At 47.2% G+C, this 26,070-nt stretch overlaps 2 long non-coding RNA genes across 2 annotated transcripts; both read right to left on the bottom strand.

The window, feature by feature from the left end:
- Positions 1-9,297: 9,297 nt before the first annotated feature.
- Positions 9,298-14,856, bottom strand: LOC308311941. Its single transcript, XR_013963709.1, has 3 exons — positions 13,956-14,856; positions 12,091-12,117; positions 9,298-9,780 (listed from the first exon to the last, which is right to left on the bottom strand). It is a non-coding gene; the product is annotated as an uncharacterized lncRNA (long non-coding RNA).
- A 7,136-nt stretch (positions 14,857-21,992) lies between these two features.
- On the bottom strand, positions 21,993-23,941 carry LOC308311940. Its single transcript, XR_013963708.1, has 3 exons — positions 23,823-23,941; positions 22,407-22,565; positions 21,993-22,281 (listed from the first exon to the last, which is right to left on the bottom strand). It is a non-coding gene; the product is annotated as an uncharacterized lncRNA (long non-coding RNA).
- Positions 23,942-26,070: the final 2,129 nt, after the last annotated feature.

Raw genomic sequence — 26,070 nt, 5'->3', positions numbered from 1 at the left:
AGCTTCCTGCTGATGTAGGTGACTGGGTGTTCTTCCTCGTCTATGCGCTGTGACAGCACCGCTCCTATTCCCGTCCCTGATGCGTCTGTGTGCAATATGAAGGGCTTGCTGAAATCAGGCGCCTTGAGCACCGGCTCATCGCAGAGCGCCTCTTTCAGAAAACAGAACGCTCCTTCTGCTTCGGGGGTCCAGGTGACGTGGAGCGGGAGGGTTTTTTTTGTCAGGTCGTAGAGCGGCGCTGCAACGGTAGCAAAGTCTTTAATAAATTTCTGATAATATGATATTAGTCCCATAAATGACTTCACCTGTTTTTTCGTGCCCGGGCGGGGCCAATCCCGGAGCCGCTCCACTTTCCTCTGTTGGGGTTTCACACAGCCTCGGCCCACTGTAAAGCCGAGATAGTCAGTCTCCCTAGAGCCAACGCAGCATTTTTTAGCGTTGGCCGTCAGTCGCGCCTCTCTCAGGGCCCCTAGTATATTTTCCAAATGTTGCAAATGCAACCCCCAGGTGGCGCTGTGGATTATAACGTCATCCAGATATGCTGCCGAATATTCCCTATGTGGTCTTAGGACCCGGTCCATTAATCTCTGAAATGTTGCGGGGGCGCCATGGACACCAAACGGGAGGACAGTGTATTGAAAGAGGCCGTCTGGGGTGGAAAATGCGGTCTTGGGTTTGGCTCGCTCAGTGAGGGGGATTTGCCAGTACCCTTTTGTCAAATCAAGGGTGCTTATGAACCTTGCGGGGCCGAGCCGCTCAATTAATTCATCGGCCCGAGCCATGGGGTAAGCGTCAAAGGCAGAGATCTCATTTAATTTGCGAAAATCATTGCAAAACCTTAGAGAGCCATCTGGTTTTGGGACAATTACAATGGGGCTGGCCCAGGGGCTATGGGACTCTTCTATCACTCCTAATTTTAGCATTTTTCCTACCTCTTCTTTAATCGCTATGCGCCTGGCCTCGGGTACACGATAGGGCCGCTGGCGAATAGTTTTCCCTGCCGTGGTTTCTATATCGTGCTTAATTAGGTGTGTTCGCCCAGGGACCTCCGAGAATACGTCACTATTCCGACTGAGGAGTTCTTTTATGTCCTGCCGCTGGGACGGGGACAGGTCCTCCCCCGTGGGGACAGCGGCTGGGGGAGGAGGAGAGAGAGCCGTTAATAGGACAGAGGATGGCACGGGCCCGGGGGCTTTCCACTTTTTGAGGATATTCACGTGGTAGATTTGTTGGCCTTTTCGCCGGCCCGGTTGTTTTACTCTGTAATTTACAGGTCCTATTTTCGCTTCGATCTCATACGGTCCTCTCCATTTAGCTAGAAATTTGCACTCGCTGCAGGGCACTAAAACAAGGACTTGTTCTCCCACCTGGAATTCTCGGACACGCGCCCCTCGGTTGTAGGTGCGCGCCTGGTCTCGTTGTGTGCGCTCCATGTGCTCGCGCACCATAGGCCAAACCTTGCGCGCGCGCGCCTGCAGCTTGTCCACGTGCTCAATGACAGAGCGGTGGGGGGAGGGCTGTGTTTCCCAGGTCTCCTTGGCAACGTCTAACAGGCCTCGCGGTCTCCGCCCATACACCAGTTCAAATGGTGAGAAGCCTGTAGACGCCTGGGGAACCTCTCGGATAGAAAACAAGACATACGGGATTAACTGGTCCCAATCCCTCCCATCAATGTCCACTAGCTTCCGCAGCATTTTCTTCAGGGTTTGGTTGAAGCGTTCGACAAGGCCGTCCGTTTGCGGGTGGTACGGTGATGTGCGAATACGCTTCACTTTTAGCCATTTATAGAGCGTGGACATTACCCGGGACATGAAGCATGTGCCTTGATCCGTTAAAATTTCGTCCGCTATTCCAACCCGGCTAAATAACATCAGGAGCTCGTGTGATACTGTTTTAGCAGTGGCTGAGCGTAGTGGGATGGCCTCGGGATAGCGGGTGGCATAATCAACTATAACCAATATGTATCTGTGTCCCCGAGCTGACTTTGGCAATGGGCCGACAATATCCATCGCTAGCCGTGCGAACGGGGTTTCAATAATGGGTAGCGGGATGAGAGGGTTGCGGTAGGTAGGCTTAGGAGCGTTTATCTGGCAGACTTCACAACTCTGGCAAAAATCATCTACAGCCCTCTTTATCCCAGGCCAGTAAAAGCGATCCAATATTCGATCGTATGTCTTTTGACAGCCCAAGTGTGCACCCAACTGGTGAGAGTGTGCTAGATGTAGGACGCGGGTGATATATTGCTTTGGAACCAATAGTTGCTCTATTTCCTCGTCTCTCTTATTTTTCGTGACTCTATACAACAACCCATTGTGCACGATAAAGTGGGGACAGTTTAAAGCACTCACCCCGTCCTGTTTCTTTCCTTCGACGACCGAGACATTCCTTCGGGCCATTTCCAAGTTCGGGTCAGCCCACTGGGCCGTGGCAAATTCTCCCTGTCGAGTCGGGCCTGCCTGCTCCGCTATGGGGAACTCGGCGAAGGCGTCCCCTTCTGTGTCGCCGGTCGTGCTGGGGGGTCCGCGTTCCTCCTGTGCGCTCCTCTCCTCCTCGCTGGCGGCGGTCTCACTCCGTGGCTCGTCCATAGGTGGTTGGAATGCGGGGCATGCGGGTCGGGGGTCTCTCGGGGGCCGCGCTGCGCGTCGGCGTCGCCGGCGGGACGGGCCTCGCCAGCCCGGGTTCCAGTGTCGCTCAAAGAGCGAGCAGTCGGTTCCGATTAACAGGGGAACGGGTAGGTTGGGAACTACACCTGCCGTTACCGTGGCACTGCCTTTCGTGGTCTGCACATGTATCTGGGACACCGGGTAGTGCCGCTGGTCACCGTGCACGCAGCTTACCGGTATCGAGTCGTTCTCCAACGGGCCTGCGTATTCAGCGTGGACCAGTGTGACGACACTACCTGAATCAAGCAGCGCCTGGCTGTCAACGCCGTTGATTTTGACAGGCATGTTGGCGTGACCACGGGAAGCGGTGCCGGTATGGAGGCAGGCCTGGGGACCGTCAGTGCTGCTGGCCGAGGGCATCAAGACATCCGCCCTGCCTGGGCACGCCCATGAAAGGTGGTCGTCCTGGCCGCATACGTAGCAGCGCCTCCCCGGGGGTCGGCCGCCTCTATCCGGGGCGGAGGTGCGCTGTCCACCTCGGGGTGGCGAGCGACCCGAGGGTGGGCCTCGTCTTCTGTCGCGGCCGCCGCGCTCCTCGCCGCTCTGCTTCGGGTTCGGGGCCTCCGTTTTAGCTCCTCTCGTCATTTCAACTATTGCCTGGTGGTTTTCTAGTAGACCTATAAGCTCGTCTACTGATGCGGGGCTGACTTGGGACGCGTATAGCCGGGCATCCGGCGGTAACCCTCTGATGCATCGGTCAATAACTAGCCTGTCTACCGGCGGGAGGTCGCCGGGGCTGGTTAGCCAGCTGTGCGTCGTGCGTAACAGCGCGGACACCTGAGCGCGCGCCGATTGTTTTGGGTGATATGTCCAATTGTGGTATCGCTGTGCTCGAGCGGGGAGACTCAATCCTTGGCGGGCGAGAATAGCGTTTTTTAGTCTCTGAAAGTCTCGTGACTCGGCTAAAGACAAATCTCTCCATGCTTGTTGGGCCTCTCCAGTGAGGAACGGTGCCAGAATACCAGCCCACTCAGCGACTGGCCACCGCTCTCGGGCTGCTGTGCGCTCGAACAGCTCGACATATGCTTCAATATCATCGTCGGGGGATAGTTTGGTAAAGACTTCGTTTGGGCTTTTCGCCGCGGGGGCCGCATCTCGGGCGAAGTGGCGCACTAGCTCGTTAACTGCGGCGTGCAGGTTGTTTTGGCTCTGTAGGAGCGCGTCAATGGCTTGAGCCTGCTCCATTTAAGCCGAGAGGTTGGTGTGGCTCGTGATAAACCCACAGGTTCTCCACCAAATGTGAGCACTGAGCGGACACCAACACACTGGCAGTTTGAAACTGGGCCACTAGGGCCGTTTATTGTCTATTATTTCGCTGGTAGAAACGGCAACTCAAATGTCATTAAACGAAATCAAATCTCCGCCTCCTCTCTGGCGGGGTGGTGTTAGGATTCTCTATCCTAACGGGCTTTAGAGCGCCACATATACATAGATCCACTCTCTGTCCCCGGGTTGACAGTCCTCCGTTATCTGTCACTCTTCCGGGGACGAGGAACTGTCATCAACAGTTTTGTCTGGGTAGCGGGTTACCTATAGTGAAGAGAATTGCTTTTAATATCACGGTCACATTCACATAAATGACTGGTGTGTGAGGTGGTGTGTGTGTGAGGTGTCGCTTACCGCCGTGCATGCCCGTCATGTCCCCTTCAGCTGCCAGTGGGGAATGAGCGCAAGACCAGACGTACCTTTCCTTTTATTCAAGGCCAAGTGCGCGTGCACTTGGCCTTGAGCCAATAGTTGGGCTGGGTAGTACGTCTGGTCGATGACGAGGCCGAGGAGGCGTGTTCTCCTCGGCTGTGTTCTGCCTCCTCCCCACTGGCTGTCTGGGCCATGACGCTCACCTGGCGGCTGGTTGCCTAGCGACACCCCACAATATTTAGAACATGAAGCTGCGTGGCACACAGTCCACTTACCTAGGTAAGAAGAGAGCTGGTCGTCTCGACGACTCCTCTCGGGGCGCCGCGTAGCTCCACAAAAAAAACAACAACAGCAACAAGCTGCAGGCCTAATCCGCTAGACAGTGGAGGAAGCCTCAGCTTGTCCATGCGTCCGTTCCCTGGTGAAACCCGACCACGTTGGGGGAAACCTTGAGACGGCGTTCGGTCCGTGCGTCCGTTCCCTAGTGAAACCCGACCACGTTGGGGGAAACTAGGAGACGGCGTTCGGTGTGGCCAAAGCCAAGTGCGAAGCCGACCACGTTGGCGGAGCCCTGGTTCCCTGGCTGCAGAAGCGGTGAGACCTCCGGGTCTATCATCGCAGCTGTACACCGCGGCGGCGATTGGCGGGGAAGAACCTAGAGGAGCTGACCCAGTCGGCGTACTCTGAGGCCATCTACGTTCGCTGATCGTTGCCGCCGCGGTCCGGGCCAGACCACACGGCAGAGAGTGTAAACAAACAATTCCAGCGTGTTCCAACTTCCTCATTGACAGGTGACATGAGCGTCATAGTGTATGGAGGTATGCCCGTCAGGGACGGCTGCCCAGACTGCACTGTGCCTTATGGGTCACAAGAGGGCGGTGTGGCTCAAAGATCAGGAGACAAAAACTCCCGATGACCCACCGTGTTAGGCGCTGCAATTAAATCGCTTACTCTGTCACAATTGGTTCTGGTTAATATATACTTATATGCTTATATATATATATATACCTGTGTGTATCAATACAAGCATACAGGTATGTGTATCACGCAAGCTGATACACTACCAATGTATTGTACAGTCTGTACAATACAGTACAGGCATATATATATGTACCATTGTAAAGCGCTTTGAGCACTTGGAAAAGCGCTATAAAAATGCAATTCATTATTATTGTTATTATTATAAGTATGATAATGGCTACAACAACACACTATGCATGTGGACTTGTAGGCCTACTGGTATGATATACAAAAGTTTGGAAGCCTCCAGTGTGCTTAATGTCAGATTGTTTTGTGCTAGAGCGCCTCAGAGCGGCCGAGCAGTTTATGTACAACCTCTTCCAGAGGTCCATAACTCTGCTGGTGACACAAAACAAACTGTGGACATTGATTTGGGGACTCTGTCCTAACAAAGAGAGAGCACACTGAGAATCCGCGTCATGGGGATGTCTTAGGGTACCATGTTGCCTTGATTCGTTTATGCAGCATTGTGAGCTGCAAAGGGTAGATTATGACCCCTCACGTTCAAGCAATTACTATGGGCCCACTCCCTGTGGAGCACATTCCGAACAGTTAAAATATGGTGTACAATACAAGATGTATACATATATGTATATATGTATATATATATATATGAATATATCTATATAGAGACAAGAGGAGATGGAAATAGCAGGGGTTTCTCAGGCTGCATGTGGAGCTCACACGCCCACAGAGGATGGCCATGACCAGTGTGTGCCCTGCGGGGGCCCTGGTATGAGGACCTCCTGTATGAATGGTCTCTTCCTTCCAGCTGAAGCTGGAGGGGCCATGCCTGTTTTAGAGGCAAAAGACCAGTCGTTTCCACTGACAGACCCATAAAAATGTATTTTTTATGTGAACGGGTATATGCTATTTGTATACAGCTGTGACTCTGTCTCCAAGACAATGTTTTCTCAAGAGAGACAAATAAAGACTACCTTGAACCTTGTCCCAGGTTGGCAGAGCTGGGCGAGCTAAGCTCAGGCTATAGCTCCACCTCTTTCCTGCCCTGCCTGGTATGGACAGGTCTGTAAAGAAGGATTTAGTGAAAGTTTTCGGCGAGACTACTTACGAGTGTCAGCAGCCTATTAATGCACTACAGTGTGCAGTTTAGGGAGCGAGCGTTGACTCGCCCTCTCGGGTTAGCTGTTGTCTCGTTTGTAGGTGAGACTAACACAATTCCTTGGGGTCAGACGGCCATTAGAGCACACTATACAGGGTATGGTTTACTGAATGGATCCCCATTAGCTGATGCCAAAGCGACAGCTAATCTCCCTGGGGTCCATATGAAATAGACATACAAAGAGTACATGAATACATGTATTGTGGGTGTTGCGCCAGCTTACACCCCGGTGATGTAGTTCGGTATTGTGGATCTGGGTTCAGTGACACAAACAGAACGTGCTGGGTCAGTCGAAGGTTTCCCTTTATGTTGGGCAGTCATCATAGCGCACTATACTGTCGTATTTCTGGCGGGGTGTCAGCTCACGCGACAGTGGTGTAGTTCTGTCACAGACAGGACATGCTGTGTCTGTCCGACGTTTGGTAACATAGACATGACATGCTGGGTCTGCCAGGAAGTATGCCTGAATCTCAGCCATTATCACACTATAGGGCGTATTGCTGACGAGGTCAGCTCATGCGTCCGTGGTGTAGTTTCACGGTGGAGCCGGGCTCAGTGACACAGCAGAGCGTGCTGTGGCTGTCGGGCAGAGCACACGATACAGTGTACAGTGTGTCACGGCGAGCCGTTTATGCACCTAGGTGTGACTCTGCGGGGTAGAATCCGGTTACCGGTCTGAAACCACAGAGAAAGCTCTTCTCATCCAGAGAAGTCACGAAGTCATGGCTATCTAGGCGCAGCTAGCCAACAACAACAGCAACAAGACTGAGTGCCGAATCTGCCTCGCGGAGGAAGCCTCAGTCTTGTCCGTGCGTCCGCTCCCTGGTGAAACCTGCTCGTCGGGGGAAACCTTGAGACGGCGTTCGGTCCGTGCGTCCGCTCCCTGGTGAAACCTGCTCGTCGGGGGAAACCTTGAGACGGCGCTCGGTGCGGCCAAAGGGTCCCAAGTGCGAAGCCGACCTCGTTGGTGGAGCCTGGGTTCCCTGGCTGCAGAAGCGCTGTGAGACCCCGAGCGAAACCGACCTCGTCGGTGAACCTCCTGGTTGATCATCGCGGCTGTAAACCGTTGCGGCGGGTAGCGGGGTAGAACCCAGAGGAGCTGACCTAGTCGGCGTACTCTGAGGCCATCTACCGTCGCTGATCGTTGCCGCCGCGGTCCGGCCAGACCACACGGCAGAGAGCGTAAACAAACAATTCCAGGGCCAACCGGCGGGGTATGGCTAGAGGTGCTCAGCACACCGAGCCCACTCCTCAGTCCTGACAGTTCAGGATACCCAGCCCCCACATGCAATTCAGGTGGACCCCTGAGTAGGTTCCACCATGTCATGGGTTGTAGCTCTCTCGAGGTCGTCCTCAGACGAGCCCTCCATTGTCGTTTCCGGTGATCCTGGATCTCCATCTGGCCAGTTTGTTGGTACTTTGCGCTCCTGCGTCGTTCTTGAGTACATCCACGGATGTTGGCGTGGGACGTCCTCGTGACCGGTGCCCGTTTGTTGGATCCCACAGCACTAGTTTGCTGGCTGGCATCTCTTGGCAGTGAGCCAGCTGGTGCCTCCGCCCCTTAGGGCTGAGGGAGACCACGGTGTACCGGGTGCTCGCACATTAGGTCGGCAGCCCCCCCACGGGAGGGGGTACTGTCTGCCTTGCGGCATGAGCCAATTAAGCGTGGACACTTGGGTGGCTTCTCGCAGGACAGCATTTTTGTTGTTAGCAGTGTCAGCCACAAGAATGTCCCTATCAGTGCATGAAGGAGGCTGCCGCTTCCTACATGGCAATGGTTAGGTGGTGCTGGCACCAATCCCTGCACTCTATACCATACGGCCTGATCAGAGAGTGCTCGGGTAGACCATGGTCGAAGGGTGGACTGTCCCACCGGATCACAGGGGTGATCCAACAGGGACAAGCAGGCAGGAGTGCCAGGGTCGCCTGGAAGGCGGGCACACTCTGCCCATGGGACAACAGCCCCCTGGTTGCTGTAGAATGGTGTATCTCTGACAGAGATCTACACAGCAGTGACATGGGCGACTCTGTCTACATTCACCTTGTCCTACCGATGGAACGTGGTGGCATCCGCTCCCCCTGTGGGAGTCGCTCCTGCGTGCTACTCAACGGTAGGGTCACCAGCACCTTGACCGGTCAGGTCGGCCGGGCATCTGACGGGCTGGCTTGAGCAGCCCTTCACCCCGGTGGTCACTGGCCTAGCATCATGCTGGGCCAGCTGAGCCTAGGTGGCGTCTTGCGCCTAGGCCACGAGTATTACTTACTTGGTATGAATACTGAAGTTTTGGAGCGTTTTGGCAAGCGCCTGTGACTCATGGCGCTCACCACTTATAGGCTCGGATGGAATTCAGGTTAAACTGCCTCGGGCTGCCGCAGGGGCAGCTGGTCTGCTTATTTCCTCGCGGTGTGTCTTAGAGAGTTCCCGTACATATTGAACAATATGTAGTGGAGAGCCAGTCTCGAACACGATAGAGAACGGAGGGTTACACTCTCTGTAACCCAGGTTCTCTGAGTGGAGAGACTGGCTCTCCACAAAAGAGCCGCTCCGAAATGCGTGTCAATCAAGAATTAATCGAAGTGGCACTGCACAGATGGGGCTTAAATAGCCCGCTGATTGGCATCTGGGCAGGGCCACCATAGAAGATGTGTCTTAAAGAGATATCCATGAACACTGCCCTGTGGGGTCAGTTCCCGTACATATTGAACAATATGTAGTGGAGAGCCAGTCTCTCCACTCAGAGAACCTGGGTTACAGAGAGTGTAACCCTCCGTTCACTGCACAAGGTTTACCTGAAAGAAATAATATTCATAGTCACGTTTATACAAGTATATCAGTAACATAAATGCATAAGCAAGATAGTAGAAAAAACTTGTAGGTCTGCTATTTTTGAAAAACAAACTACTGACATTTTTTAGAATCTGATCTCAGGTCAGAATGGGTTAATCAGACCAGTGTGTGTCCAGTGGAAACCTCGTATGAATCTGATCTCAGGTCAGAATGGGTTAAAGGCCTATTCATAGTGTGGATTTTCGGTGGCGAGGTGACCACTGGAGCTGAAATAGCGTGGAGCGGTGGCGAGTAAAAACAGAGAGTAGGGCTGAGGTGGTGGCCGTGGTAGGCTCTTCACCGCAGCTCAGTGACGTCATGTTGTAGTTCGGTGGTCACCTAACCACTGAAAGTCCATACTAGGAATAACACCTTTGTGTGTCAAAATTGTGTGTGTGACATCACTTCTTGCACCTATATTCAACTTGAATACAAATATTGTGTAAAAACATTATCAGTGTTGATAACTAATACTTACTCAAGTGTAGCACAACAGCAACCAGCTACGTCTGCAGAATGAAAAGGAGAAAATCAGCAATTACTTAATTGTTCAAAGAATATTTTTATTTTGTTGAGATCTGGCACCAGATTCTACAATATGTCTTCCAAAACCTTATCAGTGGTTCTCAAACCATTTCATGTCAAGGAAGGACCCCGAGAATTATCTGTATTTTGCCACAGACCCCATCTGAAAATATGTTGTAGCAGGGACCCCCCCAGAAGCAAAGATTTGAGTTAAAGAAAACAAGCTACAAGCTCGTAGCGCAGCACTCAGAGCATGTAGATCTGCCATTTTTCAGGTAAAGTTTATAGTCATGGTTAAAAGCTATAGGGTGACACAGATGTATCCTCAGGTCTAATTGGGTTAATAGACCATTTACAATCATTTCCTGGTAAAGGAGTAAAGTCCAATGCACACTGCTGCATATTTATAACTAAATGGCTTACATTGTAACAGCTTGCATTCAATCAGTCTGCTCCAATTTAAACACTTCACAGTTTCAACCTATCGTTCAATTGGCCATCACTAACACATTGCTATCCTCTGCGACAAAGTGGGTAGGCAGGAATGGTGTCATCTTATGAGTATTAGTGATGACCACTTAAAGCTAGGTTGACAGTTGGTCATTTAAAGCAGTGGTTCTCAAAGTGGGGTCTGGGTTTTGGAAACCCCCAGGGTTCCTTGAGGGGGTTCCCAGCAAAAAGAGTTAATGTAGCATCTAAATCAATGCAAGCACTTCAACATACTTTGGCCATTTGAAAATAGCAAATGAGCATGCAGTTCTGTTTAAAAAGAAAAATGTGTTCCTGGCACATATTTTCATACTTTTTTTGGGGCCCTTGAAATCAAAAGACCTTATTACTTAATATCCTAAAATACTAAAACGTCAACCACATTAAATCAGTAAGGCACTGATTTCACATTTACACGGGAACCCCTTTTGGTGTTAGCACTATGTTATGCTTTAGCTATTTAAAAATAGCAGATCTACAAGCTCATAGCGCGCGCTACGAGCTTGTAGGTCTGCTATTTTTTTTTATTCGAAGAACGACTGACAGAAACATAGCTTTTTCAGAAAATTCATTTTCAAACAGACATTTTGTAGAATTTGATCTCAGGTCAGAATGGGTTAAATATGGTTTGTATTCAATCCACTGGGAGAAAAAAGTATTGCACCTGTACTACCTGCATGATGCATGTGAATCAAACCTGTAAACCTCAGTAGATTTGTGATCAGCTGGTAAATAGCATAGCTCTGTACATTTTGACATGAGGTGTTGCGGTTGCACCATTTATCTACACCTCATATGTCAAAACACGTTACCAACAAGAATCTGTATGATGGAATACCAAGGGTGTGCGAGACAATAGCAGCGAGGAGAATGAGACTAGCAGGACACAGACACCCAAGCTCAAAATCTTGGCCACTTGTTCACTCACAGTAGCATGGCGGCATCACCGTGAAATGAATTGGTGACCTGCTGAAATAGGTGACAATCGTGTAGACATCATATAACGTCAGTGTCCGAACATAAATCATTGCCGTTTGTTTGAGTGCGAGTGTGTTGAGTGTGAGTGAACAAGTGGCTGAGATTTTGGGCATTGGGATTTGGCATTAGAGCTGTCAGCCAGCATGTTAGTATAAGGATGTCCCACATTAACTTATGTGGACATACTCAAGAACAAGGCAGGAGCACAAAGCACCAATGAGCTGGCCAGATCTATGGAGAACCAGGATGACTGGTCTGGGACGACCTAGAGGTGTTGTGAGCTGAAAATCAGACCTGCAAGCTCACATTCTGGCCATAGCTTAGTGAGTAGAGGCCACCGGGTAAATTGAACGTCAACCGTTCACATCCCACATTGTGAGCTTGTAGATTTAATTTCAGTGATTGACGATGCATACATCTGGGTTAAATCGTGAGGATTGTACAGTCCAATACAGTTTAGCGTTCAGTGATTCTCAACCTTTTTAACTTCATGGAACCCCCAGTTTGATATGCATTATGCCACAGAGCCCCATTTGATCCAAATTTATCTATATCTCTGGGATCCCAATCTTCACTGTAAAATGCTGTGTCAATGTATCGCCCTGTGTGAAGTGTGGAAGAGAATGCAAATCCCATATAGGTCTATTCACCCACACCCGACACTTCACCAGAAGCAGAAAACCATAGACAAAAGGTAGACGCATCTTCCGGCTCTGAATCTCGAGGGAGGCGATATTGGTAAGCTTTCCCCGAGATTCCAGTGATGTTTGGTAGGCCATTCATGGCCATTTATCTGCAAACATTAAGCTGATAAATTTAATACTTACTCAGAAGGTAGGGTGGTGTCGTTTGATCTGCAGATTGAAGGAGATAGAAGAAATTGATCAGTTTGTAGTTGCTATACATGCAGAATTTGTATTTGTTCATTTCCATTCTTTTCTTTTTTAACCCATTGTGGGCGGGAACTTTTGGTGTTGGCATTATGTTATGCTTTAGCTATTGAAAAATAGCAGATCTACAAGCTCATAGTGTGCCACCGAGTGGCGCGCTACAAGCTTGTAGGTAGGTCTGCTATTTTTTTTAAACCGAAGAACCACTGACATAGAAACAGCTTTTTCAGAAAACTGTCAAGATGTGGAAGACATTTATAGAATCTGATCTCAGGTCAAAATGGTTTAATAAGAATTTGAAGGTCTTCAAAAACCATAGGTTAGGTTCAGCAACATTTTCTGTTCATTACCTGCATGATCAATGCATAGAACTCTCAGTAATATACCTCAGTAATTGTTTTGTGGCATCAGCTGGTAAACAGCACAGCTCTGTACAATTTAACTGATATTTCAGCATATGAGGTGTTGCATGCCGAATAAGGCTTATCTACAAGCACAGTGTGTTGCAAGCTTGTAGATCTGCTATTTTTTTTTTTTTTTTTTAAGTAAATTTTATTCAAAGAGTATGACATGTAATTTTCACAGACAGAGAATATGACTCTTCGTTTTTTTACATTTTCTCCCACAACTCCTTTCCCAGTCGTCCCCACCCACCCACCATCTTTCCCCACGAGGCCAGACATACTGTACAAACAACATATAAACACAGGTATAAAACCAATAGGTTGAGTACAAAACAATACACACTACATACAGTATATACACAGGTATAAAACCAATAGGTAGACAAGATACTAAAATACAAAGAAAGGGATCATATGGTTATGATTAATAAACAACTTCAATGGGGGGTAAAATTAAGGGTAATAATAAAGATCTGCTATTTTTGTCATACAATACTAATAAGGGACAGCAGAGGGGCACAGCGTTCTACATGGAGGGAGGAATAATGTGATCACATTCTTGCTGCAGTCAAGTGAGTGGACTCCAGCAAATCCCAGTAACTAATAGTAATAGCCACCATGGACGGGCAACAGCTTCATGTCCATGTCTCACAGCACACGCATGCTAAAATGACTCCACATTTTAACTCACTATTTCTCATTGAAAACAATGCTGAGCCTGAAACTGAACTCAACCGGATTGAACCATTTCCATGTCTGTTATGCAAAACATCCACTAGATGGCTCTGTGGCTTCACACACCATGATATACAAGTCAGACAGCTAAATCACTCTATGTGGGCTCTGTTTTGCCAGAGTTTCAACGGTGAAATTGTTTTTTGGGAGATGCTCACCTTACTTTGTTATACCAATATGTCTGATAAAAAATAAAAAATAAAGGCTGAAATCTTAAATGACAGAATCTGAAACAAATCATTCATTTTATCTGCATGATGGATAAATAGAACTCTTATACCACCGTAATTGTTTTGTGCCATCAGCTGGCAAACGGCAGTTCTGTACACCGGGTGGTACACAGGACCAGTGATTTCCAACATTTTTTGCTTTGAGGAACCCCCAGTTTGATATGCATTTACGCCACATAATGCCCAATTTGATACAATTACTTTAAGCAAATAATCAGTTATTTGTTTTCAATATTAAGTAAAAAAAACAAGCTCACAACTTGCCATCATGCAAGCTTGTAGATCGGCTATTTTTGAATGGCCAGAGTATAAAAGACTTTAGTAATAATAATGTATATCGGCAAAGTAAAATTGTTAATTACCTTCATGGTGTCATGTTTTTGTTCATTAAATGAATGATTGTTTCAGTTTATAAGAATACACATGTTCTTACTTGTAAAATGAGTAGTCACCAGGAGTGACGGAGGGTCGCCGGGAGGGAGGTGGGGGAGTGGGAGGAGATAGAGGAGAAAATAGGTTAAGATAGGAATAGGTTAAGATACTCAGTTCTCAAAACCATTAGCCATAACATTGTTTACATCATACAAGAGATCTAATATCTCTAAATATTATGATGAATTGAACATGGTGGAGCATTACAAGTGTAATGCTTTATGGTATATTCCACAGTTAATACTTTTATATTGAGTTGTGCTTGAAATGTACTGTAATTTTGCAAACTGTTAATAATACTGATTAACGGTGTAATAAATTCATAGAACTGACTACTAACAATGTAAACATTACAACAATTAAACTCAAACGGACACACAGCACCGGCACGCTCTAAATGCAACATGCATGATTTAACGATAGCTTGATTGTTACTTCGCAAATTATAGCTCAAACTATGATAGCCTAGTTGGCTAGCTCAATATAGAGTTGTGAGTCTGACATTACAACAATTTCACTGTTCCGCCCCGATTTAGAATGACTGAACGTCATAACAGTAACAGTTTTATTTGCTTTATCTTTTAAACAAACTGCCTACGTGAGTACGTGTGTTGCCGCTCGAGCCTCGTTGCACGCTATCCTTAGCCATTAGCTTATTGTTAGTACATAAGTTAGCCTGGCCAACATAGCCTGATAGCATGACTAAAACGTAAATAAACGAACACATAAAGACACATACTGGTGCCGGGTGCTGAGTAATAAACTGGGTTAAACGCAATTTGTCCATTTAGGTATTACATTGTACTACTCCATCTATTTAAAGTGACCATAGCGATTAGCGACCATTTACCTTGAGTTCACAAGAGGAAGTGATGTAATCCGCGGTGTCGCAGATACGGGCATCCGCCCAAAACGCCGTGCCTTTCATACATTGTCAAGATAAAATAAATAAATGGACAGTTGAACGTTATCTGGATTCAATATATATAATTACATTTGTTTTATGAAGACAGAAAAGTACTCACGTTTTGTAAATAATCCAAAATGAAGTTAATGACTTCAAAATATACTAAAAGCACAAGTGTTGGTATCAAACTAGAAAGAAAGTACTCTTTGTGCAGAATGTGTAATAATTACACATTCTGCATCGAGTACAATAATATGTACTATAGAATATATTTTAAATAGCAGATTGATTTATTAACAGTTTGCAGAATTACTGTACATATCTGTCTATTCACTGTATATATTTTTTTTTCCCTTTTCGCTTCCTATATTTTAACTACATAGAAGTGTATTTGTTTGTCTCTAAATGTTTTGATGAATTGAACAATGTGGACCCTGTTGTAAACAAGTGTGAGGCTTAATTGGTCGTCCACTCACAGTTAACAGTCTTTGTATTGAGTTTGTGCTTGAAATGTACTGTAATTCTGCAAACTGTTAATAAAGATTTCAATCAATCAATATCAATACAAAAACTGTTAGCTGTGAGTGGACGACACCTTAAGCATTACTTGTTTACAAGAGGGCCCACCATTTTCAATTCATCAAAACAAGGGACGTACGAATATACATAGGCCTATAAGCTAGTCTATTTTCAAATGACCAAAATGTATAGTCTACTGCTGAAGCGGTTAATGTTTTGTAATATATATATATACATATACAAGTACGAACATGTTTGTACCAAAAGCTTTACACCAAATATATATATTTTTTAAAATCCTACAAACTAACTATAGTAGCCTAAATAAAGCTGTCAAAGAAATGTTGTTGGGTAAAAATACAATATTTGGATCTGAGACTGTAGTGGAGTTAAGTAGCCTCCTTAAGTGAAGTACAAATACCTCAAAATTAAGCAGCCTACAGTACTTACGTAAATGTACAGATTCACTGCACCATTCTGCCATTATTGAAAATCTGTTTTCAATTTTCTCGCACATGCACGCATCAAAAACAATAGCCTACCAATTAAGATCAGCCCGAGTAATATTCTTATTAAGTGACACGTGACCATTGATTTGATTTGAGAATATAAATTCAGTGGTAACGCTCTTGTATTTAAGTACATTTATCTATTACAGATTGTACATTACCTGTTAAACCGTGAGGCATTGATAGACTATAACGTGTACATAAACTTCAGATTAACAGTTCAAATTACATAGCATTCCGAATATTGATGCATTGCTGCCTCCTGCTGGACATTTTATCCACAAGCAGCGCTAGTACTTGACAACGGTTTTAACCAAGTGCATATTGAACATCAAATTTGAAGTCTATCAAATGAATTGCAGATTCATAATTTGATGATTTGCCATTTCGCTCTAGCTTGTGGAGCTGACAACTAATTTCACCCACTTCTTTACATTTGTAAACCTGATATGCTTCCATTTAAGATCATAATTATGTGATCTAACACCATTTTGTTTTCAAGTGACAAATCTGCACAGCATGCTGAACATACAAATATTTCTAGTCCCTCTTATCAGGGTTTCACTGCAACACCATTTTTTACTTATTTGAATAGCCTTCAATGTCTTTGATCCAGCGAAATGGCTCAGGTGATACATTCAGTCTAGGGGCACTACCACATACATATTGATAAAAAATATACACACAAAAGTTGGTCACTATCAAAGTGAGTGAGACAACCACAGTGGATAGCTGGCTAACACCTGCTCCAATATAAACCATACAAATATGCAGTATGAATAAAATAAACATACAACACATTCTCATTTCTGTCACATAGGCCTACATGGAATCTGTGTGCAAACATGTAGTGGAAAAAATAACAGATCAGTTTTATAATTAGTACTTGTCTTTCAATGTTCACTTTCAACTCTGTGAAATAGTTAGTATACTGAGAATATATAGTTAAACTGTCCCTTTACGATCTTTGTTGGGTACATGATTAGGGCCGATTCATACTCCTATTTTAGAGCCGAATAAAAGTCAGTTCGGCGCTGTAGAGCCTACAATGTGACGTCATTTGAGGTTCGGGTACCGTCCTAAAGTCAGCTCTTCTGTGCTAATGAACATTTCTGACGAGCCGAAATCATTTCGGCACTACAGCTCTGAAACAGCAGTAAAATAGGAGTATGAATCAGCCCTTAGTTTATACTTTTAAGGGGGCGCATTATGCTGTGGCACAAAGTTATCCTGTCACCATGGCAGATGAGCAAGTGGGAAAAACCCTACAGAACACAAATTATACAACCATCAAGGACTGTCAAAACAATAATGTTTTTGTGTAATTATATTGCCTAGATTTGAATATCCTATATAAAATACATGTTCTCTATCGTGTTCGAGACTGGCTCTCCACTACATATTATTCAATATGTACGGGAACTGACCCCACGGGGCAGTGTACATGGATATCTCTTTAAGACACATCCTCTATGGTGGCCCTGCCCAGGTGCCAATCAGCGGGCTATTTAAGCCCCATCTGTGCAGAGCCACTTCGATCTTTTGATTTCCACGAGAGCAGACGTTACGTAGGCTATCTCAGCAGTTTGGAAACGCATCAATAAAAAAACTATATTAGAACAGCTGCGTGGCACAGTCCACTTACCTAGGTAAGAAGAGAGCCGGTCGTCGCGACTCCTCTCAGGGCGCCGCGTAGCTCCATCAAAAAAACAGCAACAGCAACAAGCTGCAGGCCTAATCCGCTAGACAGTGGAGGAAGCCTCAGCTTGTCCGTGCGTCCGCTCCCTGGTGAAACCCGACCACGTTGGGGGAAACCTTGAGACGGCGTTCGGTCCGTGCGTCCGTTCCCTAGTGAAACCCGACCACGTTGGGGGAAACTAGGAGACGGCGTTCGGTGTGGACAAAGCCAAGTGCGAAGCCGACCACGTTGGCGGAGCCTTGGTTCCCTGGCTGCAGAAGCGGTGAGACCTCCGGGTCTATCATCGCGGCTGTACACCGCGGCGGCGGCCGGCGGGGTAGAACCCAGAGGAGCTGACCCAGTCGGCGTACTCTGAGGCCATCTACGGTCGTTGTTCGTTGCACCGCGGTCCGGCCGGACCACACGGCAGAGGGGAAACAATAACAAACTCCCATCGGCAGAAGCGCTGGGAGACCCAGAGCGGAACCGACCTCGTCGGCAAACCTCCCGGTTGACCATCGCGGCTGTATAGTAGACAGTGTATACGGCCAGTTCACACGGCAGAGAGGAAAAAACAATAACAAACTCCCGACTTCCGCGTTGACGTCATCACGTCGGCGTTGGGAGGGGGCTCGAGTGAACACACTCTGTCACCCTCACTCGTCGTGTAGGCTGGTTGCCAGGTTGTCTATGATATAAGCGGGTTTATACACACTTATAGATATATAGGCAGATAGTATACTGTGATACATATCTATATACCCATCTACTAAACTGAATAGCTATACATTCATGTATTTATATATATATATATATATAGATAAATTAAATATATATAAATTAAATATATGCAGTTATAATACATGTCTATATACTTAAGTTGTCTGAATAATCAAATAAGTAGATAGATAGATATCTATATATGTATATGAACAATTTGAACATATATATATATATATATATATAAATTATAACACATAGCTATACATATTGAGGTACATAGGGGAAACAGAAACATGGCCACTTCAGTGCACACCTGTTCGGTGTGTGCGGTGAAAATGCCCATGGAGGACGGCCATGACAGGTGCATGTGGTGCTTGGGTCTGAACCATGCACACATGGCCAGGTTGGACCCGGCATCCTGTATAAACTGTTTCATCCTGCCGGCTAGAGTGAGGGAGGCCAGGGCTCGATCATTCTCTCTGGCACCGGTAGAGGATATTTTAGCCCAGCATCAGGCCAAGCGGCTGAAGACTGCCGTCGGGGGCGACCAGCGGCGGAGGCAACCGCCTACAGCCACAGCTTCGTCAGCCCCACCAGCTCCGCTAGCTCCGCCAACCCCAGAGCGTCCGACAGCCATGGTGGTGGCTCCTCCGGCTCTACGGCGCCTTATAACCAGGAAGAGGCGCCCCTTTCGCATTCCTGACGGTGGGGGGGGCTCAGCCCTGGAGCAGACATTGTTCTGGGGGACAATTGGGGCGGACCCCTGGGTGATTTCCACCATGACCCAGGGGTATCGACTGCAGTTCCTGCGTTCGCCCCCACGGACACGGTCTGTTACTGTTACAGTGGTGGCGGACGTGAAACACAGGAAGGCTTTGGCAGCAGAGATCACCACTCTCCTGGTGAAGAGGGCCATCAGAGTGGTGCCGCAGGCCACCCAGCAGGCGGGTTTCTACTCCCGGTACTTCCTCATCCCCAAAAAGGATGGGAGGCTGAGACCAATTTTGGATCTGCGGGGGCTCAACAAGTATTTGAGACCCCTGCGCTGCAGGATGCTGACGGTGCCGAGGGTCCGACAGGCCATCCTACCAGGAGATTGGTTTGCATCAATCGACCTGGAGGATGCATATTTCCAGATTCCGATATGGGAGGGACACAAGCGGTATCTCAGGTTCGCCTTCGACGGCAGGATCTTCGAGTTCTGTGTCCTACCGTTCGGAATTTCACTAGCCCCCCGCACGTTTACGAGGTGCATGGACGCAGTCCTGGGACCTCTGCGGGAAGAGGGCCTTCGCATCCTGAACTATTTGGCCGACTGGCTGGTGTGTGCCCGCTCAGAGGGGCAGTGCCACGACAACGTGGCTCGGCTCCTGCAGCATCTGGGTCACCTGGGCCTTCGCCTCAACGAGAAGAAGAGCAAGCTCCAGCCGTCACAGTCCATGGAGTTCCTGGGCATGTGTGTGGATGCCAGGGCGGGGACTTTGTCCCTCACTCCGGTGAGACAGGCCGCCATCAGGGACTGCTTGTCCCAGTTTCGGCTGGGGGCCAGGGTGACCTGGAGACTATGTCTTCGCCTGTTGGGGCTTATGGCGGCCACAGTACACATCGTGCCCCTGGCACTCCTGAATATGCGGCCAGTACAACGTTGTCTGCTCAGTCTGGGCCTTTGCCCTCAGAGAGACCTGCAGGCCATAGTACTGGTGACACGCAGGCTGCGAGTGGCCCTCCGTTGGTGGGAACAGCCGGCCACTCTGACGAAGGGCAATGCGCTGGGTCCGGTACTGCGTCGTCAGTTGGTTTCCTCCGACGCCTCGCTGACAGGCTGGGGAGCAGTCCACAACGGCAACGGCGTCAGTGGTCGGTGGCAGGCGCCTTGGTCGTCCCAGCACATCAACCTCCTGGAATTGCGGGCAATCTATCTAGCGCTTCGCCGCTTCCAGACAGAATTAAGGGGCCGCCATGTCCTGGTGAGAACGGACAGCACAGCAGCGGCGGCTTATGTCAACAGGCAGGGCGGCTTGGGCTCCCCTCGCCTCTGCAGTCTAGCCCGGACGATATGGGAATGGGCACACCCGCGGCTCAGGTCCCTGAGGGCGATGTATGTGCCGGGCCAGGAGAATGTGGCTGCAGATCAGCTCTCCCGAGAGGGACCCCCCCGTGGGGAATGGAGACTACAGCCGCAGGTGGTGCACGAGATCTGGAATCAATTCCAATTTTCGCCTCCAGGGAGTCGACGCATTGTCCCCTCTTCTTTTCCGTGGGGAGGGACGACCCTCCCCTGGGCACAGACGCGATGGCACATCAGTGGCCGAAAGGTCTCCTTTACGCCTTCCCTCCCTTCGTCCTCCTACATCCGCTCCTCCAGAGGGTTCAGGCGGAGGAGGTGAGCCTCATCCTGGTGGCCCCCAATTGGCCCCACATGTTCTGGTTTTCAGCAATTGCTCCCCTCCTTCAAGGCCGGCCCTGGGAGCTCCCGGTGCGTCGGGACCTCCTGTCTCAAGCCCACGGGTCGCATTTTCATCCCTTTCCCCAGGGACTCAAGCTCTGGGCCTGGCCCCTGAGAGGGCCGAGTTCCTAGCCATGGGGTTGCCTCCACCGGTAGTTGGGACTCTGCAGGAAGCCCGGGCTCCATCTACAAGAAGGGCGTACGCTTTGTGGCGAGGCGTGACCTTGTCCGAGATTTGCACAACAGCATCTTGGTCGACGCCCCCCACATTCACAAGGTTCTACTGCGTGAACGTGGCAGCCAGCACCCAGTTCACAGGGCATGCACTGGGCTCCAGGCAGTAGCTTTGGACTGGCCTTAGCGTCTATGAGTTGGTTGACGGGCCTCAGTGTCTGTCAAGGCCAGCTGGGCCTAGGTTGCGTCTTGCACCTAGGTCACGAGTTGTCGACTGGCCGCAGCGTCTGGCTGGGCCAGCTGGGCCTAGGTGGCGGCTCGCACCTAGGCCACGAGTTTGTTGACTGGCCTCAGTGTCTGGGGGCCAGCTGGGCCTAGGTGGCGGCTCGCACCTAGGCCACGAGGTTGTTGACTGGCCTCAGTGTCTGGGGGCCAGCTGGGCTTAGGTTGCGTCTTGCACCTAGGCCACGAGTTTTATTGACTGGCCACAGCGTCGGGCTGGGCCAGCTGGGCCTAGGTTGCGTCTTGCACTTAGGCCACGAGCATCATATTCTTATCCAAGGGTTTTGGAGCACATTGGTGAGCTGGCGCCAGGGATGGCTACGGCCTGGGCACTCACCACTTATAGGCTCTGATTGAATTCAGGGTAAACTGCTTCGGGCTGCCGCGGGGGCAGCTGGTCTGCTTATTTCCTCGCGGTGTGTCTTAGAGAGTTCCCGTACATATTGAATAATATGTAGTGGAGAGCCAGTCTCGAACACGATAGAGAACGGAGGGTTACACTCTCTGTAACCCAGGTTCTCTGAGTGGAGAGACTGGCTCTCCACAAAAGAGCCGCTCCGAAATTCGTGTCAATCAAGTTAATCGAAGTGGCTCTGCACAGATGGGGCTTAAATAGCCCGCTGATTGGCACCTGGGCAGGGCCACCATAGAGGATGTGTCTTAAAGAGATATCCATGTACACTGCCCCGTGGGGTCAGTTCCCGTACATATTGAATAATATGTAGTGGAGAGCCAGTCTCTCCACTCAGAGAACCTGGGTTACAGAGAGTGTAACCCTCCGTTCTCTAGGCTTACTCATCTGAACCCTAATCACAAATATCATGTTTGTACACCAGTGAAAGAGATGACCCTGTGAGTATGTATACATGTCGGACAGAAACCCTGTAAAGATCAAAAGATGTGACACAATTTCAGCTTGAAGATGAGGTATTTTTTCACCATCTTCATGGAATGTAAACTCTTCTTCAGCTCTTGCAACAGCTCCTCTTTTACACTTCTCCTTCACCCGTTTACATTTCTCTCCATCTCAGCCTGGGCTCCTGTCACTGCCTTGCTCACCGCCTGCCTCTTCTCCATCTCTGAACGCAGCTGTGGCAGACAGAGACACACACATTTGTATTTACTCTACATGTGTTGTGAGGACAAGATATTAGGATGGCATTGAAAATAAAGCTGGCGTTGGCTATTGAGAAAAAGCAGATATACAAGCTCACAGCGTGTTACTCTGTGCCACGCTGCAAGCGTGTACATCTGCTATTTTTGAACATTTTGGTCTGCGTCGAGACGACAGCTTCTCAGGCTGCTGTATTGGGGCATGAGGAGACGGGGCTCTCCTGGCTGAGGATCACTGCTTCCATCTCAGGCCCTGGATCCTTGGTGTGATGGAAACACAAGAGAAATTTAGTGGAAATTTGCTCCATGTATGTGCGCATGTCAACATACGTAGTTTCCACATTAACACAATCGGCACTGGGATTTCTTTCAAAATAGAAGCTAGGGGTGCCGGGAAGATATGGCCGCTTTTACTCTGTAAGCACCCCCCACCCCATTCCAGACATATTTTTGCTTGCTTACCTCACTAAGATTACGATAAAGTCGCTGATGATCACTCGCTTCATGTTTTCATTTTCAACGTGAGGCATGTTGAATTCAGAAATTAAGAGTTTTTTCTTTGTGAGAGGTAAACATTATCTATTGATTGATTGATACTTTATTAACAGCCTTTTGGCCACCCATAGGCTTGTTTCCATTGTGGTCTTCTGTATAATATCGGAATCGGTCAGAATCTGTATCTGCAGATATATAATCAGATGGGATATCGGTCATAATTTCATAATGTGCACACCTAGAAATTAATTTAATGGAAGATAATCAAGCATTGTGCACATGTGTTAATTAGAATAGATGTTCTATACTTAGTCTATATTTGTATGTGATGTGTAAGTATAGCAAAACTGTGTACATTATACCCACACAAATACATTTCTAAACTCAGTTATATTTACGCTAGTGTTTGGCATTATACACTAGTCACTAGTATGTCTATTAGCAAGTGTATATCGGAGAACATAATGATCATGATGTTCATGTAATGTATCGTTTACTGTGATGGCTACAACATAACTGTATGATAAATTAATGCTAATAATACTACCAATATTATAGATTCATAGCTCACCATATGGTCACGAATGTTTCAATTGTGCTCGGGGAGGTATTAGCAAACGTGAGCACTTTATATTTGAACTATGAACGTTTATGCAGACTTTGTCATTCAAGTTCCACCATGACAGATAAACCAACCACAGCTAATATAGCTTACTGAATGAGATGCGGATGAGAAACGTAACATAACATCAGATTATAACTAAGGATCCGTGGTAATGATTCATGATCCAATAAGCTACTTTATCACATAAACACGTGCATTTAGATTTTACCAATTGACATAGATTGTATCGTATTTATAGTTGAAACGTTAACCTGGCGTTAGCTAGCCAGCATTAGCATTAGCGCTAGTGTGACTTTAGTCTAACACAACTACATAAATCAACATTTGACGAGAGCTACGGACCACGTTAAATCATTGTATTTACCCATAATGTCACACATCTATTGATTATTCTTACCATAAGCTTGTCAAGGATTTCATCCAACACCCACATGCAGTTGACCCATTACCACGGGTGTCCAACTCTTAGAGGTCCAACTGTCCAATATTAGTTGTTGTGCATAGCTCAGGCATAGCTATGGCAAATCAGTATCACTATTCACTTCCGGTTCAAGGTTAAAATAATTCTATAGGAAGGTTACCTATTTTCATTGATGCATATATCAAAGTATTACAACTATTTTAACCTGAAATACAGAATAGCAGAAATCTAAATCTAAATAATAAAGGTTTACATTGAGCATCAACTTTCTAACCGTTTATATGACTTTTTTTTTGCATAGTACTGTATATTTGTATATATTTGTCATTAAATGTCCCATGAACTGAATAGGAAGGACTCCAATATATAACCAATTAAGCCATAGCCCTTTCGTGGGTTTTAAATCCTCTTAGCAGACCTTGTATTGAACTCTATTTAGTGTACTTTTTTCGGCCAACTGGTAATGAAGTTATAATAAAGTAGGCATATTCAATAAATCAAGCAATGACATTCATTGTCTGTATTATGTTATTAAAACAGTGAAAGAGTTGGTCTTTCCCCCCTGAAACAATGTGTGAGTCTTGGTTGGGATAAAGAAAGCAAGTATTATTTAAGTAGTATTAAATTTATTTCGTGAACAAGAAATAATGAATGGATGAATGAATGGGGAAAAAAATTAATTTCTGAACATACAATAGGCCTAATAATAAAATAATAATAATAAAACAATAAAAAGCAAATCTTTTGCACGTAGCCTATGACCCCGTGCGGGGGAGAGGGTAGGCCTACGGTGCCCCAAAATAGGAGAGGAAAACACTGTCTTAATGCTCCTAGACGACAACAGCGTCGTCAACATTTCCCTGGCCAAAAAAAAAAGAAAAAAAAAAATTTGTTTTGAAAACAAGGAAGCTGCTCCTGGTCCTCTTCCTCCTCCTCGACCAGGGCGATGTTGACGTTCCCTTGGTCAAACTTGAACGTAGCCCTTCGGGGGAATTCCACTTCAGGGGGGAAAATGTCTCGAAATTTGGCCAGGGAAATGTTGACGACACTGTTGTCGTCTAGGAGCAGCTCCATCCCCTCGTCGATCTCCATCACTCCGAGGACCACCCCTTCCCTGCACTCCACCGCATTCTGTAGAAATCAAACAAATTTGTTTTCAGTCATTATATCCTATGCATATAGGACCTTTCACTGTGTCTATCCCAATGTTGGAGCTGCAATGATAGATCGAGGGATTATCGAGCGGGGGAAATGCAATATATATATATTGGTTTGGTTAGCTCTTTTTTTGTGTTTGGGTTGAAATGTTTCACAGCCTGTAGTGTACATACGATAGATAGGCTATTATTATGTTCAAATCTAGACAATATAATAACACTAACATCATACTGTTACAAACATTATTATTCTAAATGACAATATAGTAGCCTATTACCTCAATGTTGGTGAAATTGGTTGTCTGGAACGACGTTCCAGCGGCAGAGGCTTTCATTCTCATGGCCGTCAACCGGACCATGTTTCCCATTTCGAGGCATGGTGACAATATTGCCTCCCGCCACAGGACCACCGTCCCCTCGTGTCCTTTCTGCAATGAAAGAATCACATAGCCATGGGCTTAAAGTATAGGCCTACGAGTATTTATATACGGATATTAACTATTTCACGAAGTTGAAAGTTAACACTGTCACTGAAAGACAATTAAGTAAAACTTACCTCCGTTATTTTTATGGTCTGGACCGGGCAGGGCGCTCCCTTCTCCCCGGCAAACCTGCGGACTGCTTCCATCTGTATATGTGACAGAAATGAGGAGACATACCGTCACATACGCATAGCAAAAAATTTAAATGATATCCATATTCATTCATTTGTTGCATGCGTGCTTATATAGGCCTACTGTATATTTTTACGGTGTATAAAATTGGAACATATTATGTTAAGGCTACTTTTACGGGTAGCCTAGTATATACCGTTCAACATTCCAAATATTAAATATAATAATAATAATAATGATAATAATATAATGGTCGACTTACAGCTGTAATGTGGCCCGTAATTGTCACCAGGCCTGGCAGGATTTGGTTGGCTGCATCTGCCAGGGAAACAGCCTGGCACGGGGGGTCCAGGAGCGCCGCGCACTGTGCCTCCATCTCTGGGCTGATGTTGAGGTCCCTGGTTAAATAAAAGCCCGTGTCCCTGGCACACTGCAGGCTGCCCACCCCACCAT

This window comes from Protomyctophum bolini (assembly GCF_963924005.1).
Source record: "Protomyctophum bolini genome assembly, chromosome: 24".
Lineage (NCBI taxonomy): Eukaryota > Metazoa > Chordata > Actinopteri > Myctophiformes > Myctophidae > Protomyctophum > Protomyctophum bolini.
Note: the sequence above shows the minus strand (reverse complement) of the source record. Positions and strands in the feature narration are given on the sequence as shown.